This window comes from Fukomys damarensis, unplaced genomic scaffold, assembly GCF_012274545.1.
Source record: "Fukomys damarensis isolate Sample0158 unplaced genomic scaffold, DMR_v1.0_HiC HiC_scaffold_12, whole genome shotgun sequence".
Lineage (NCBI taxonomy): Eukaryota > Metazoa > Chordata > Mammalia > Rodentia > Bathyergidae > Fukomys > Fukomys damarensis.
In genome coordinates this window covers 39,000,155-39,018,263 of record NW_022900924.1, presented here as the reverse complement: position 1 = coordinate 39,018,263, position 18,109 = coordinate 39,000,155, and the positions used below count along the sequence as shown (strand labels likewise).

At 36.6% G+C, this 18,109-nt stretch overlaps 1 protein-coding gene across 3 annotated transcripts in view; it reads right to left on the bottom strand.

The window, feature by feature from the left end:
• Kcnmb2 (potassium calcium-activated channel subfamily M regulatory beta subunit 2) overlaps positions 1 to 18,109 on the bottom strand; it is a 274,696-nt gene that overhangs the window by 185,232 nt on the left and 71,355 nt on the right. The window lies entirely within an intron of this gene.

Sequence of the window (18,109 nt, the reverse complement as noted above, 5' to 3'; positions counted from 1 at the left end):
ATACTATTGTGGGTCTGCGATTCTTATTTTTCCCAGTCATTTGCTGTAGGTTAACTCTAGCCCCTTTTGTATTCTATTGAGTACAGTTGATGCTAACCCTTTTCACTCATAATCACATCTTGATGCTGAATAACATTTCCCATGAGGCTCAAAAGTTAATGTTGAAAATCTATTACAATGGAAAGCAAACACTACATTATACACATAAAGTGGCAATTCTGACCTTGGGAAATGAGTGAGCTTCCATTTGGGAAAACTTAATGTGGACCTCCCCCCTTTTTTTTCATCTTGGTTTTATTTCTTCAAAAGTGCACAAAGAGGATCTTAAAGGCACATAGTAGATCTTAATGATTATATGTAAGTCAAAGTCTGTCCCTCCATATTTCATCTTTAGTTTATATTTTATGAACTGGGAGCTAATTTAAGATGGAAGATTATAAAAGGTTGACTTTTCCTCTATATTCCTCTAAATGTAAGTTAAAGAGTTAAAAAAGAGACCTTGAACTTGGTTTTATAAAAAAGAGGGAAAATGAGCAAAGATCTCATGCAGCAATCTACAGACTTTCTTTCCTCCTTCTATTACTGTTTGTAAGACTACAGTGTTACTAACTGAAAAAAGGTAGTACTTTTACATTTATAGTTATAAACCTAAAACTAAAAAATAAATATTGTAATTGAGCATGACCAATACATCTAAGAATACACTCTGATTTAATGTAATTGTTTTTATATGTTCTACATATTTTCTTGTATGTTCATTTGCCTGTTAATCTACTTTTAGTAACTGGTTAAACTTACTAAAAGCTGCTTCAGTAAAAAAATTTGAGCTCAAAAGAAGAAAAAGAAAATCTTTTAAGTCATTGATCTTGACAATGCATAGTAGCACATGTCTTTAACTCCAGAACTCTGGGTAATGGATACAGGAGGATCTCAAATTTGAGCTCAACCCAGAAAACTTAGTGACTTCTCTCTTAGTGAGGCCCTGTCTCAAAATAAAAAAAGGGGGAGGTGGGGCTGAGGTTGCAGCTCAGTGTGAAGGCCCTTGGATCAATAACAGTACAAAAACAAAAAAAGGCATTGAAACAGAATAAAAGTAGGATTTATGCCTATTTCTTGGGTTAGAATAATTGGTGATATATAAATTCTATGAGAGCTTTTTTCCATTTTAGTATTTCAGTATTGCAGCTCACCATTCTCCTTCTGGCTTGAGGAAAAGTAACTAATACTGTATTTATGGAGCATCAGTTCTTTCGCAGGTATTTTATTAGACACATACATAACTGCAAGAGAAACTCTTTTTCCTTTCCCACCTTTAGCCAAGTAGTTATATACTCACTCATTCTATATGAAAATAATAAGAGAATGTTCTGCTAAATGTGAAAATCAAAAATTTTACCAAAAAAGAGAAAACGTTCATTTTCAAAAGGTCTTCTGATGTTTTATAGAACCAAGTAATGGATGTAGGTGCATGTGTTAAAGCAGGTGTGACACTTTTATATTCCAAAAGGTCTTCGAAGGAGTAATGACTCACAGAGAGTGGAAGAATAGCAAAGAACATGCATTAGGAGAATGAACCACTAAGGATCAGACTGAGAAGAGAACCTGAGGAGAAAGCTGTTCCTGAAGGGGAAAAGCCTGGAGCCGAGTTAAACAGATACTATAAGGTTTAAGCTCTTGTCTAATTCCAAAGTCAATGTTTTTTATTTTCTACTGGAAAACAAGTGCATCATGGTGGGCAAGTAGGCAGATCCTAGTGTCAAGTTATTTTGGCTCACTTTCTTAGATTTCTATTTATTAGCCTGGCATTTTATTCAACATATTTCTCCATCAGTGTTCACATAGAAAGATTACGTGACCTTATCAGCTTACTATGAGAACTAAATGAGATAATTAATGTCAATCTTTTAATATATTACATGTTACTTAATAAAAGATCAATACATGTCAGCTATAATTAATCTAACATGGCTTTGCTTTTGTCATAAAGAACAAACACTATGTGAAGATGTTACTTGGATTCATAGACATCAAAAAATACCAAGAACATGACTCTTGGAAGACCCACAATGAAATGGTTGGTTAATGCTACTTTAAAAGTTTTGTAAGGGAGGAATTTGAAACAGTTTGGTAGTCTATATCAGAGTAGTCCATTCAAACCACTCTTCAATTTCATTTTTTCTTTCAGTGGCAATGTATGGGTTTGTGTGTATGTGTGTGTGTGTGTCCTCTGAAGAGACATCCAACAACTTCAAACAATATAGGAATTGGGGCCCTACTCTATACAAGAACTCAAGGAGTTTACATTCTCATTAAGTGTGTTTTAAAATAAATATTTTATAAAGTAACTGTCACATGAAAGATGTAGATTAAACACTGTAGCAGGCATTTGGAGGCAGAAATGATTGCTTCTAGGAGGAAGGTGTGGAAAACTTTAGAGAAGAGGTGGTGCTTGATTGGTGCCTTGAGTATAAATTTAAATAGTGATTTAGATATGTGAAGGTAATGGGGGAGCAATCCAGAGGTGAATGAAAACAGGAAAATGAATCGAGTAATTAGTAAGTTAGGAGTATATGTGAAAGAGATTAGAAGGGAACGAACAAAAAAAAAAAAAGGAAAAAATTGGTTGAAATCAGGCTGTGGGAATCTCAAAAAGCAGTCTAAGGGGTTTGAATTTTATGCACAGGTTAAGGGGCACAATTGAATATATTTAAGCATAACAGGCTTTGACTTGCCCTTTTGGAACTGACTCTGGTGGCTATTTGAAGAATGGGCAGGAAGAGAGAGTCAGAGAAAGAGAGGTGAGGAGGTGAATTAGGCATTGTAGAAATTCACAATAAGGTCTGAACTAAAGTGCTGATGGAGAAGAGGACTTGCCTGCAATAAATTGTGGAAGTAGGATCAGCAGAATTGAGCCCTACTTGATGAGTTTCTAGGAACAGGGAGGAATCTAATAAATTTAAAGGCTGCATGGCCAAGGGGATGCTGGGAGCCCTCAGTAGAGACAGAAACAGATGAAGTAGAATGACAGAAATAATGTAATTATCGTGGGACTTAATAAATTTGAAAGCCATCTTTCAGAATTTCCAAGTAAAGACATGACCAGTAAGATGTTGGAAATGGGTAACAGTGTATCAGAGATGGGAAATAGCCACGATTTTCAGGGTTCATTACGAGCCCTGGGTTTTTTCTACCATCTTCATTACTGACTGGGGTCCACAGCTTCACCCTGTAGGTTTGTTACTGATTTCTTTATAAATCATCTCTCCATGCATGACCTATAGTTTTCTTATGTTAGATTATTTACATTTATCAACCCATGGAATTGGAGTAATAGGTTTGGGTCCTCAAAAGGTTTCTTATGTAAGTTTTCACCTTACAGATGAGGAAACCAAAAATCTATGTAATTAATCAGCCTCTACATGTTATCAGGTATTGATGAAGGTTCTGTTCATCTCTCTCTACCAGGATCCAGTTTCTCTATGTCACAGGATACTTTGTGTCCAAAAATCCTGTTCCATAAATACTTCTGCCCACCTCTAAATCATAAGAAATCTCTGATTTCTCAAGAGAATAAGAGGTAATGTTCAGAAGAGACCCCAATAATACAGAAAGACAGTGCTGGAAAAGAGCTCTCAGATGGCTAGTTCATATCATGAGGGTAGTTTTGCATATTTGTTCCACATGAAGATGCACAGAACACTAGAGTCTTTAAGGGAGTGTACTTTCTTTCTCATTATATGTTTGTAAAGTCCTTGATATTCAGCGACATCACAATGCTGTGAATCAGAACATGGATCTCTGTATTTGCATTCTTTAGTGATATGCCGGAAGAACATAATTCATCTGAACCAAAGGAATGTTTTGTGTGAGAATGAATTTGCTGTAAATGCCTGAGTTGCTTTTGGAAAGCTTGGAAGAAATGAAACACTGATTTATTGTTATAGCTGAACCACCGATTCCAAACATATTGGGTACTCTAACAATGAATATTTATTAAATCCAGTTTTAAATCTGAAATCTAAAATAAATTTAGTTTGGTAAAAAATGAGCAAACCATATACAGGATGATCTATGAAGGTAGATTATCCCTTTTGAATCTATAATAACTGTGATGTCCATGAAACTATGAAACTCTAGTTTTTCATTAATAACAATTGTATTATTACACAATTAACACACTACTGACCATGAATTAGCAGACAATGAGCAATGAAGTATTTAATTTTTATAATTACAGTTGTTATTTATCAGGCAGGGGTATTTATAATGACGATCAGCTAAGAGATAATTTTTTGTCCAAGTATAAATTTTTAAATGTGACAATATTGTCTCAAGGGTGAATGACTGGTGTGTGAAAGATTCTCAGAGAGAATGTATATTTGGTTTTACAGTTATTCAGCTGACTGACTTGATCATGTCACCTAGATTAAGAAGGACTATGACATGAAAGTTGGGGAGAGATGTACAGCAAGCAATGAGACACTGTTATGGAGGACACTGCAAGATGCCAAATAATAATTGTGCTAATTTATATAAGTCTGTGACTTGAAGCCTCTCAGAGCTACTCTACTGCAGCTCAATCTAAGGTTGTATCTTGGTGCTTATTCTGCTTGGCATGAAAACTGAGCTCACTGTGAGGAAGTTGTGTTTCTGTACATATGTTTATGTATTTCTTAGTTACTTTCCTCATTGCTAAGACAAAATACTCAACACTCAAAATTAAAGGAAGAAAGGTGTATTGTAGCTCACAGTTTATAAAGGTTTTAGTCCATAGTTGGCTGTTTCCAAGCCTGGGTGACAGAGAATATCACAGAAGAGAAATAGTTCATGGAAGGCAGAAAGGAGCAAAGTAGCAAGCAGAAAGCAAACCACAGCAACCTTCTTTCTGTCCTTTATATTCTGTCCAGGATACCCATCCTGGATAGGTAACACTCACATCCAGGGGCCCCTTTGCCATTATCCACTTCCATAACTATACCAAACCAAACATTGGACTAATTAAGTAACCACAAACCCTTGGTCCCAGAATCACACACAATGCCAGTGTCACACACTCTATATCCAGTCATCCCTGAAAAGCCCCACCTATGACTGCATGAAGCTCTGGGGGACATCTAAATACAAGCCACAAAATTGCATGTGCACCTATGTAAGGGATATTATAATTATTGCAAGCCAGAATTCAATGACTTTAGGAACCTTGTCTTAGAAGTCTGATGTCTGCCAGCCTCACCAGCCTACTGGTAGAGAAGAGAAGCGACCACAATTCTGTGTCCAAATTGTACCAGCTTTTTGCTATCCCCAGTTCAATCAGACTGGTAAATTATCTTTCCCTGGCATGGTTTTTGGTTCAACCTCAGGGCAGTTGAGCACTTGCTTAGTCAAATCCTTTTCTAGTGGTGGGCATTGCTGGCTTCCCTCCAGCCAGTCCACTGCAGGAGAATGCAAAGTCATCCAGGGTGCTGTCTCCTGTTAGGTCCTAAAGCTAGCAAGTCATAAACCAAAACAAAAATCATTTCCTTAATTGCTATGGTCCAGGACCCTCAATATATTGCACATGGGGCAAGGAGAGGAGAAATTTTCTTCTCTCTTGTGCTCTGACTGCCACTGTAACCTCTGTTGTTTCCATCTTTTCCAATTCACCCCAAACCTTGGAAGATCAAGTCCTTCCATTTTAAATGTCTTCTAACTTCTAAGTTCATCAGTTTAAATAAATAGAGACCTACAGGGTTGCAGGTACACTTAATCTGTTACTTGCCCTGTCTTCTTAAAAATTTCTCTCTGAGATTTCATATCAGAAAGATGGCAATTGTGTATTTTGGCTCTGGGGGAAATTTAGCTTTGGGTTCAGCATCATTGGGCCAATCTATGGTTTTAGCTTAATCTGAGGGGTTTAAGAACATCCAGAGTATGTTGTCTTTTCAACTGGATCTAGCCACTCTTTGTGCTAGTGTTATTATTATGGAGATAAAGGCAGAGGGACACACTCAATAGTCAGACAGTGCCCTGTGATTTGAGTCTGTTGAAATGTGCATATTTCCTAAGGCTTCATGCTATTCCTGTTTCCAAAAGAAACAAAAATATCAGAATAACAAGCTCTTGCCTCCCGGATGATGTGGAATAATTCATGGTTTCAATTAAACTGCTTCCAAAACTGTTGTACTGTCAGCTTGTTGCAGTGAATGAAAATTAAATAGGCCTTACTTTTATTTTAACTGAAAAATTTTCTAGGAAAGCTGGAAACTGTATGACCTAAAGTGTGGGTAGAATTGCTGTTTTTTTTTAATAAAAGAGTTAACATCAAGCTCCATTATGCTGAGTATGTTTGCATGGGTTTGAAAATTACATTAGCACAGTTAACTCACAGTAAAATCTAAATTAGTCAAAGGAGTGGCAAGGCAAGTTGAAATCCATAAATCAAATTTTTAGTTGTAGGTTTTGACTCCCCCTCATTACACTTTTTACTTTGATTTGCAACAAATAGCATATCTGAATTGTAAGTTTTTATAGCTTACTCTTCTATCTTCACTGATTTCGGTCAAAGGTCCACTATTCATCCATCAATCCATCGATCCATCCATCCATCCATGCATCCATCTATCTGTTGTCCACTGTGTGCTATTTGTGCCTAACTATGAGTGATAAAAAGAAAAATTAAAAAATACTAGCTGCAGAAACACTAAACTTGCTGGAAGATAAGTTATGCAGAACTCTTGAAGACATTGGCATAGGAAAAGACTTTATGAACAAATCCTCAGTAGCACAGGAACTAGCAGAAAGAATCAACAACTGGGATCTCATCTTATTAAAAAGCTTCTGCACTGCAAAAGAAATTATCAACAGAATTAAGAGACAACCTACAATGTGGGAAAAAATTTTTACTAGCTGCTCCTCAGACAAAGGACTATTATCTAGAATATATAAGAAACTCAAAACAACCAGCCCCCCAAATATAAAGACCCGATTCAAAAATGGGCATCTGAAATGAACAGACATTTCCCAGACAAAGAAGTAAAAGCAGCAAGTAAATATATGAAAAAATGTTCCACATCACTGATCATTTGAGAGATGCAGATGAAAACAACACTGAGATTCTACCTCACCCCACAGAGAATGGCTGCTATCAAGAAATCAACCAATAACAAATGTTGGCAGGGTTGTGGAGAGAAAGGAACCCTTCTCTATTGTTGGTGGGAGTGCAGACTAGTGCAACCACTATGGAAATCAATATGGAGATACCTCAAAGAACTGGGACTAGAGGTTCCATTTGACCCAGCCATCCCTCTGCTGGGTATCTTTCCAAAAGAATTAAAAGAATCATATCACAGTGGTATATGTGCATCTATGTTTATAGAGGCACAGTTTGTAATAGCTAAAACTTGTAAACAGCCCATTTGTCCTTCAGTTGGAAACTGGATAAAGAAGATGTGGTTTTCCTATAAAAGGGAATACTACTCAGCCATAAAGAATGAGAAATTAGATTCAGTCACAGGAAAATGGATACATTTTGAGGATATACTCCTAAGTGAAATAAATAAGTCACACATGTGTAAACACCAAATAGTTTTTCTGGTGTGAAAAACTATAATAGTACATAAGATCCTAATGAGATAATTGACATTGTGAAATGGGAAGAAAAGGGCTAAAGGTGTAGGGAAAGTGGGAAGGGTAGGGGAAAGGGAATAAGGGAAAAGAGAAAAATATGAGAAAATGAAAAAAATGGAAATAAAGTGTTTGTAAATGGGGAGGGAGGAGGGGGTGAAGGGAGGGCAGGGACAAGGGGAAAAAATGAGAACCAAGACCTGTCATGTAAAAGTACAAGACCCCAATAATGAATGTAATTGTACTGTATCCCTAACATATACCAATAAAGTCAATAAAAAGAAAAAAAATACCAGCTGCATGGGCAGAAGCTAGGTAGTCTTTTCAATTTGTGGTTTGTGAAGTAAAATGCATTTATGTTCTTCTAACTAAGAAGCTTGGGTCTCCAAGCCCTTTCTTTCAGTGTAGTAATAGCTGACAGCACTAAAAACCTGCCAGTCCCCCTAGCCTGTGTTAGGCAAAAAGCCTGACTGTGAATGTATCTTTGTTAGAAGATACTGAGAGGTTTAGCAGTCACAGACAGGAGGTAATGTGAAGTGGGAAGACCAAGAGGGTTGGGTTTTGAGTGAGGAGTAATTTACACCTCTAACAACCATGTTAAGAAGGATAAAAAGGATCTGTGCCTTTTTTATAGTTCAGTTATCTGAATCCTTCTGAGAGTTAAGCTTCCAGCAGGAGATGGTGGAAACATTTCATCTGTAATACAAGGATTTTGTTATAGTGAGTTTTATTATTATGTATGGTTCAGTTGAGTGTTTGAGTTGTTGCTAAACAAAGCTTATGTACTCAGCATGACTCAAAAAAGTATGTCACAAAAGTCAGTTTTCAAAGTAAATATAATTTCATTCCTAAAAGTCTAAAGCTGATTAGTCTTGAATGAAAATTTCCTAAGAAGTACTCCAGCAATTTTATTTCTTTATTTTTTTTGGTGCCAGGGATCGAACCTGGGACCTTGCATCTGTAAGGCAGGCATTGCAGCAATTCTAATCTTAAGAGCAGAGACTCTTAATGTAATGGAAGATTTTGCTTGCAATATTTGAAGATCAGGCTTCATTCCCCAAATGAATTTGCATGTACCATTACACATAAGGATTTCTGCCTTGTTTGTGGGAAGAAAGAGAGAGAGAAAAGTGAAGAATTTAAGAAAGAGAGAATGGCATGCTGTCTGTTCTAGATTCAGTATTTTAGATTTATTGGAAGCTGGAAGCTGAATTTCATAGCACGATTATAAAGAACAGAAGCTGGCACAATTGTCTTCAGAAAGAATTTGTCATACCCCAGATTTGATCTAATCCTAGTTGGGATTTAGGTGATAAAGTTAGAAAAGAGTTTGAAAGAAGTTATTCTCTCTGTAACCAGTGAAACTCAGCAGTTCATGTTCTTGGCATTAGTAGTGGCTTTAGAATTCTTTTCCAAGACAACTTAGGGATGGCAATGCTGTTGGAAGAGGATGGTGGGACACTTATTTGAAGTTGGTTTTGTGTTCACACATTTAAATTACATCACGTGTTTATTTGGCAGTGGGTTCAAGGAGAGTATTGACAAAAATTGTGGAGGTCACCCAAGTTATCCTCTGGCACCATCTTTCTTGTCATGATTTTAGTGTGGTTCATAGTAGCAAAGAATTTCTTAAAAATACTTTTATGAAGTGGACAGAGTGGACATTTATACATGGAAGTAGGGGCAGAAGAGAAGCATAGTGTACAATTAGCACAGAGTGAGAGCCCTGGAGATTTAAAACTCATCAGAGCATAACTGTAAGTGTCAATCTATTGGTAATGTCTGGTAACATTAGCAGTATATTAAACACTACCTTATTTTTCAAGATTTTTCACAATTCTCACCCATATACTCTGGCTATGGTCAATTATTTGTAACACAGACCTATCCTTTGAGGGGGCAGAGGTATGTAAGGCATGTTGTCTTACTCTACATGGACCTTCTGTCAATGAGGAGGTTTAATGTGGAATTGTGAGCTTGGCTCTTTCCATGAGCCCAAAGTCATGACTTGTCTTCGACCTTTCATTCATTTACAGAATTTGTGTTTATTGCATATTTCCTTAAGGTCAAGGGAGTTTGTCTTAGTGATCTTTGTTTTTATAATAGTGTCTGACACAAAAACCTTTTACATAGAAGAAGCTTAATAAAGGATACACCATAAAGCACAAAGACGATTGTGATCTTAGAGTACTGATGATCTCAATCCCTAGAGCGGACCTTGTTTATGTAGTTTTGGACCTGTCTGATTTAACACAGAGTCCCAAAGTGATATCAGTGTCTATTATGCTCCCGTTCCTGCCATTGTCTCCTTAATCAAATCTCACCCCATGGGTGAACCTGGTGCTTTCATGGCTCCTGAACTTCACCCCAGGCCTTTGGACTTTTGTTAAGGCATTTGCCCTGTACCACTCCTTCCCCTTTTCAGGAAAGAGCAGCCTGTCTGCCTATTACATTTTCCTGCAGAACTGCTTTTAGCTCATCTCTGCTTTTTCTACTCACTAATTATGATAAACAAATCCATGGAGAGAAAGTAGTGTGAATAGATGTATAACTGTAGGAAAATTTAGAACCATAGAGAGAAAACAGTGAGTAACTCAATATGGTTGGGTTAAAAAAATGCAGAAAATGACTCAAAGAATACAGTATGGAAATCTAATTCAATCCTGAAATAAGGAATTCAAGGTTATAATGCAGATGATTAGGAATCATGTGAATTATTGGGGACTAGGAATAACCTGAATAAAAATATTCATTATACACATTAATTTCAGTTAATGAGTTACTTAGTACACACTGTACTGTTGACATAGTTTCAGGGGGGAAATTATCAAGTAGAGAGAGATCTTATAATGGAAGTAGTCCATACTCTTGGGTCATAATTTAAAATTAATATCTTTTCTCAGATACTAATATAATAGTTGTAATATACATGCAGTTGGAAAAATTCTCTCCAGAGAAATTCAACTAGAATATTTCGGGATTTGCTTATCTCTTCTTTCTAGACTAATGTCCTCTTTCCCAAATACTGGGAGTCTATAATGTTCTTCAACACAAAAGTCAGGAAGTGTCCTCCCATGGAAGAGTCTATTATATGGCCTTCTTTACCAGTTGTATCTTCCAATAATGAGTCTTTGATACATTTGAATCATATCCTGGCCTGGACACTTGCAAAAGCATCCATCATTTTATCTATAGTTGTAAACAGAATTCCTCCAGAATATTGCTACAACACAATCACCAAAGTTCATTCTCTAATCGAGTTGATGGCTAGTCTATCCTCTTTAGCATATTGATTACATTTTCTCCAGTTCACTTTGTGTATTATAGGGAGTTAAGTTAAATAAATGCATTTTAGTTGATGGAAACTAAGATCATTATTTTTCCTTTCATACGGTTCCCTTCCCAAAAAATATTTACTTTCATAATCAAGCGGGAATAGCAACTAATATTCATAGAAGAAAGTCAAGTGCTCTTGACTTAACATGTTTACTCCTGCTCTCTGCACCAAGCACTTAGCACTATCCCAGAAAGGAGTGCTTAGAGGTTGGTACACAGAAGGACAATGTCAGGGGAAAGTTGTATGTGACATATTATGACCTAGCTCTCAAAAGTCATTCTTTTAGAATTCTGCTTGTATTTTAAAACTGCTAAAAATAGGAGGAAAATACTGTTACTATAGGGATAAGTCATTTCTCAGTTACAGTTAGCCTAGGCAGTTGGTTTGCATTCATTGGCATTAGCTGGAAGGATTGTACTAGTCAGTTCCACACAAATACAGTTGGCTTTTTTTAAAAGCATTTTTTGGGATGTTCAAGTTTCACTTTTCTCCTTCCATCAAAATTTATATTCTTGGCTCTTCTTTGGAAAAATCAGTGACTGAAATGCAACAACAGAATATCTGATTGCACTAGTTGCTGTCTCCATAATATTCTTAGTCTTTGAGAAGCAACAACTTGTTCAAATACAATGTTTTAAGATTAGTATAATCAGGGCTGAAATGGCTCATAAAATACAAGTGGCGACAGAGCAGCATAATCAGCAGCTGTGGGTCTGTTCTTTCCCAACTGTGAGTGTAAATCAAATGGTCACCACGATGAAAAATATTAACAGAAGTTTCGCAGGGACAAAGTGGAGAAGGTGGATGAACATTGGGGGTAATTAGCTTCATGCAAAACAAGAAGTCAAGATGAGACATCTTTTCACTCATGGCTTTATGAAAACAAATGTGAAAGTTCCCTTTTTAAAAAAGAACTAGAGGTTTTGGGTTTCAATATCAGTCTGGAAATGAGGCTCTGTATGAGACATAAAAATGTCCTCCTACCTAGTACATTAACTCACTAAATGGAGAGTCTAAACCAGCCAATCAGACTTCTAACTTTTTTTCCAGACTTCCAACTTCTTTTTCCAAAGGCAAAGTTAATAGAATAGTATAGTATGAATTGATCTTTGTATCTTCTTTGAGGTTGCACATTAAAGAGAACCTATTACCATATAACCAAAGCTTAAGGGATATCATGATAGTAAGGATTTGAACTTTTCTTTCTGGTCACTTTAAAAGTTACAGCTTTTAACAGAGAGAAAAATGAAATAAATGCCAAATTTGAAAATAATCTAACCAACTCAAGCCATTAAACCTCAGTGATGCAACTGATAAAATAGCATCATTTATACTTGATAATTTTATCAGGGAGTCATAGACATTTGCTTTCAGATACTACTTTTATAATCTTGAATTTTGTCATTGGTTAGTGTGAGGTATCATGGCTGTAGTAATTAATAATGGTCACTTGTTGAATGTTGAATGCTTATCATGTTCCACGGCACTTTGCATGGACTTTATTTAATCACATTACTTATTTACATTATTTTATTTAATTTTCCCACTCCCCCAGGAGAGACCTTGTTATCATTTACTCTTTATGAATGAGAGGTTAATGCTGACAAACATAAATAACTTGCTGAAGTCTGACAGTTACTAGGTGGCAGCCCTAGAGTTTAAATTCAAGTCGCTCTGACCCTAGTCTCCTTTGTGTGTTTTTGTTGTTGTTGTTGTTTGTTTGTTTTTTGCAAGCTCTTTCTTATTGCCTGGACACTCATTTCCAGGGACAGAATTTTACAGAAGAATTTTTCTTTATTTTCCACTTTCCTCAGTGGTGAGCTAAGATGCACTTGGGGCACCTGAGCATTCTGAAACCATCTTTCATCTGGGGACCCATCAAAGTAGTTGCCATCCTTAGTTTCTTTTTTCAAAAAAATATTTTTTTCCCCTAGGCCTGTTGCATAGTCTAATAAATGAGATTGAGGAATGTCCATAGAGTACTAATATTTGTGGCAGTATCTAATCTTATTTTATAGAGTAGGTCCTGTCAAGGATTTTCCTTTAGCATTTGGAGGGGACATAAACAGATGGCCCCTGATTTATGTGAGAAGGGTAAGAAAAGTGGGCAAATGTGCATTGATCATATTCTCAGTGCCAGGTCTGGTGGTACAGTCTCACTTTTAGTCCTCATGATAGTCGACTTTACAGAGGAGGAAAGAAGCTCAGAAAGTTAAATGACTTGCCCCAGTCCACCTACTTGGTGAGTGTTGGGATTTGAACTCAGGTCTGTTTGACTCCATGCCTCATTTTCCTTCCCAGTTTCACACTGTTCTAGATCATATAACGATTCACCACTTCCTTTGTGGCAACTACTGTTCCTTTTCTTGCAAGTAGAAGTATTTCTAAGGATTGAAAAATGGAAATCCACTGACTCCTTTGAGGAACCCTACATTTAAGATTTAATGGAAATTGCTAACATAAAGGTCAAACGGATCACACTTGACAAGTAATATACTGTTTCAATAATATACTTGAAATGGCCACCACCTGCCTTGCACACACACTCACGTTTCTCTGCCTATAATCCCACATTCTTAGTTGCTGAGATAGGAAGCTCTCAAATTTAAGCCAAATCTGGCCAGTTTAGTGACTTAGTGAGACCCTGTCTCAAAAATAAAAAATCAAAATGGGCTAAGGTTGTATCTCAGGTGGTGGCACCAATGAGCTAACCCCCCCGCAAACATTTTTAAAGAGTTGCCTTGTTCATGAGCCTTTCTCTCACTCTTTCTTCCTTCTTTCTCCGTCCCTCCCTCCCTCCCTTCTTTTCTCTATTTCTTTTCATCTTTTTCTTTCTCTTTCACATTTCTCCTTTTAATTTTTGGAGGCTTGATTAAAGGAAGGCTGAGATTTGGCCCTATGTGTTTACTCCTGGTAATTTACATTTGTTTGGACATTGCTCAAGTCTCCCATAGACTAGAGGCCACGTATAGCTAATAGCTGTGGGAATTGGGCCCAGAAGGAAGAACTATGTGCTAATCCACATGAAACTCAAGGTGTTGCTGCAGGCAGCTGTGCCTGATGTAACTTCTCATCCCTGCCACACTGTTGTTTTTAAAGTATCCTGTGATTGGTACCTTCTCCCTAACCCAACAACTCTTGGGCACATTACATCCACCATACAAGGAAAAGGCTAGCTGGGGGCTAATTCCATTTCAGAGATAGTTATGATGCTCTTATAAATTAAGACCTTGAATATAGTCCACCAGCATCAGTTCGGAGAACTCTATAGGGCATAGAATCAAATCATGAACAAAACATGGAATGCATTAAATGTACTTGCTAAACAGCATTATTTTATTTTCTACTGAACTAAGCAATTAAAGATTTATTTTGTTAAACCCCAGTGAACCTGTTTGAACTTGTAACTGATCCATTGAACTAGAACTATTGTAGAATCAAAATATTTCCGATGTCATACATGAGTCAAACACAAACTGAATATTACTCAGAGTCTCTGGGGCTAAATTCTTCATTTATCAGAATTTAAATGCTGGTTAATGATTTCGCCCTGTCATCTACTTGTGTGGGAATGGAGAGATGGTGTAAGAGGCTGTGGTAATAGAAGTAGGGGTGGAGAATATTAAACCAGTGCTTCAAATACTTCCATTAACAACAAATTTTTTAATCAAACAAACTCTAGGATCCAACATCAGTCTGCCAAGTGAGGCTCTATCCTGTTTGAAGAGGGGTCTGATGTCTCAAGCCCAGGCAGGTGGAAGCACCCCACTGCTCTTGGGGATGCCAGCATACCACCAAACAACTTGAAAAGTTCTCCCTAAGGGATCTCTTGAAAGATCTGAATTCTTCATCTTGGACGATTCATGTCGTATATATGGCTCCCTCAGTTCTACCCTGGCCTTTTCCTTTCCTAAGTGGGAGTCACATTTCCATTTGCTGTTACTTATGGATCTTCTTGGCACCTTGAACTTGGCATGTCTAATGTTAAATTAATTTTGTATTCCCTCAAATGAACTCTTCCCATATTGGCTAATTGGTATTTGTGTCATTCTCCTGGCAAACCAGGCTTGAAAGTTGGTTACTTCATTTAATCTCTTTCTTCTCCTATCTTAATTTTTCTTACTACCCTTTCCCTCATCCTCTCCTCCTACCCTCAGGCTCCTGGAACCCTTCCCATATGGAAGAAATCTATTCCCTTGTTTCCTTCTATCTATCTATCCTTTATTATTCTCTTCATTTGTAGTTCACTCAAATGAGATATATGTCTGATTTATTTCATTTAACATTGCATTTTCCAGGTGCATCTATTTTCCTTCAAATGTATTGAATTTACCCTTCTTTATAGCTGAATAGTATTCATTATAGATAGATGCCACATTTTCTTTATCCATTGTGCTGCTAAAAATATTCATATGGATATATTACCATGGTGTGATGTTTTTAACTCTTTAGAGAAGATACCTGGAAGGGGAATTTCTAATTTTAGTTCTTTGAGAATCTTCATACTGATTCTAATAATGGTTGCACTAGTTTATAGTCCCAACAAAATGTAAGAGGGATCTTTTATCACAGCAGCCACTCCAGAATCTAATTCTTTGACTTCTTGATGATTTTTATTCTTTCTGGCATAAAAAGGAATCTTAGAACTGCTTTAATTTTCATTTCTCTGGTGGACAGAGATTCTGAACATTTTTTCATGTTTGTTGTCATTTGTACTTCTTCTGAGAAGTGTGTGTTTACCTTACTTGCCCAATTCTTTATTGGGTCTTTTACTTTAGGTGGTCTAATTTTTTGAGTTCTTTATATATTCTAGAAGATATTAATCCCTCTGTCTGACGAATAGCTGATAAATTTTTTTCTCATTCTGTAGATTGTCTTTTCAAGGTACTAATTAATTCTTTTGTTGTACAAAGCTTTTTAATTTGATGTAATCCCATTTGTTGATTGTTGCTGTTATTCCTTGTGCAGTTGGAATTCTTGTTGGTCTCGGGTCCTGCTACACTGCTCAAGCTGGTTATTAATTCTAAGAACTTTTTCCTGGAATCTTTGGGTCTTTTATGTAGAGAGTATCATGTCATCTGCATTCCCTTATGTATCTACCATACCTGATGTATGGCCCTCTAGCATCACTTTCCTTCCCCCTCTAGCCTGCAAATCTCCAAAGCCAGGGGTCATGTAATGCTTTATTTACTCTGTGTCCCCAGAACATAAACTGTGTGTGACACAAGGCTGCCCATGTGTAAGATGAATGAGTTCATGATGACTATACTTTCTTCACTCTAATGTTAGATGCACTTTTTTTAGGACATGGAATTTTGGATTCATTACTGGTTGTGTGTTCCTGGACAGAACAACTTCCTTCCCAGCACCCAGTTTCTTATTCTTACATTGGAAAAATAATTTTACCTTGTCATAAGGACTAAGGGAAATATGTGTGATAGAACTTGGTACATAGAGCATATATGATGAAAGATATCTTCCCTTCCCCTTGAGATATCTCTATCCCAACTACTTCTTTAATGCTTGTTGCCCCTTTTCTAAGACTAAATTCAAAGAACAAAATATGTAAGGAGATTTGCCCATCAGTTGGAGACTGGATAAAGAAGATGTGGTTTTTCTATAAAATGGAATACTTAGATTTGCCCATCAGTTGGAGACTGGATAAAGAAGATGTGGTTTTTCTATAAAATGGAATACTACTCAGCCACAAAGAATGAGAAATTAGATTCATTCATAGGAAAATGGATACATATTGAGGATATACTCCTAAGTGAAATAAATAAGTCACACATGTGTAAATACTGAATAGTTTCTCTGGTCTGAATAAACTATAATAGTACATAAGATCCTAATGAGATAATTGACATTGTGAAATGGGAAGAAAAGGGCTAAATGTGTAGGGAAAGTGGGAAGGGTAGGGGAAGGGTAATAAGGGAAAAGAAAAAAATATGAGAAAATGAAAAACTGGAAAAAAATGTTTGTAAATGGGGAGGGGAGTAGGGGGTGAAGGGAGGGCAGGGACAAGGCGGAAAAATGAGAACCAAGACCTGTCATGTAAAGGTGCAGGATCCCAGTAATGAATGTAATGATGATACTGTATACCTAAAATGTACCAGTAAACTCAATGAGGAAAAAAAAAAAAGCAGTAGGAAGATTAGGATATAAATTGCAGGGAAATCAAAAAAATTTCCAACTTTTCCCAGATTTTTCTTTTGATAGCTTTCATTTTAAAAAGCAGATTTCTGTTTGTCAGTGTGACAGATTACCTTTTCTTAGCCTTCCTGTTTCTCACTTTGAGTTTTAAGTGAGAAGGAGGCATAAAGAGAATGAAAGAAAATGTCAAAAGTTCCCACTCTTGTCCTTCGGAAGAATGAATCTCCCAGGCCCTGTCCTATTAGGTATGCATTTGGTTTTTCCTTGTCTTGAAATGTGGTCAGTTGGGTTGTGAAGATACAAAAACATGATTCATGTAAAAAAAGTGTTAGTAAGGTAGCTGGCACATAGTAAACCCTAAATAATGGAATACAGTATTTCTGAAGATGCTACAATTTCAACACATAAAAAGCTATATTTTTGGTGTTGGGGATCAAACCCAGTGCTTCACACATCCCAGGCAAATGGTCTACCACAAAGTTGCATCCCAGACCAATATTTGAAGATAATGTGGAAAAGTAACAATTTGAACTTGTGTACCAAAGTCTCATATTGACTCTTCTGGCATCTTAATTTAGTTTAGTGTAGTTTTTGTGCTATGGGGCATTGATCCCAGGGTCTTTGCAGTGAACTGGGCACCCACAGCTCTCTTTGCTTTTTTAAAATTTTAAGACAAGTTCTCTCTAAGTCTCCAAATTGCCCAGGCTGGACTCAAACTTTTGATTTTCTTGTCTCAGCTTCCCAGTGCTGAGTTTATAGGTATATGTTACCCCTTATTTTTGTTTCTATGCATCCTATAAGAAAATCAAATTCATCATTTTACTTTAAAATACTACCCAGAAAGTGATTAGAATTTTATTAAAAATCTATGTGTCGATTGGCTTTTTTTTTCCCTCTAGCAATAGATGCATTGAACCATGTCAGGCATTATGTTTTCTTTCTTTCTTTCTTTCTTTCTTTCTTTCTTTCTTTCTTTCTTTCTTTCTTTTTTTTTTTTTTTTTTTTTTTTTTTTTTTG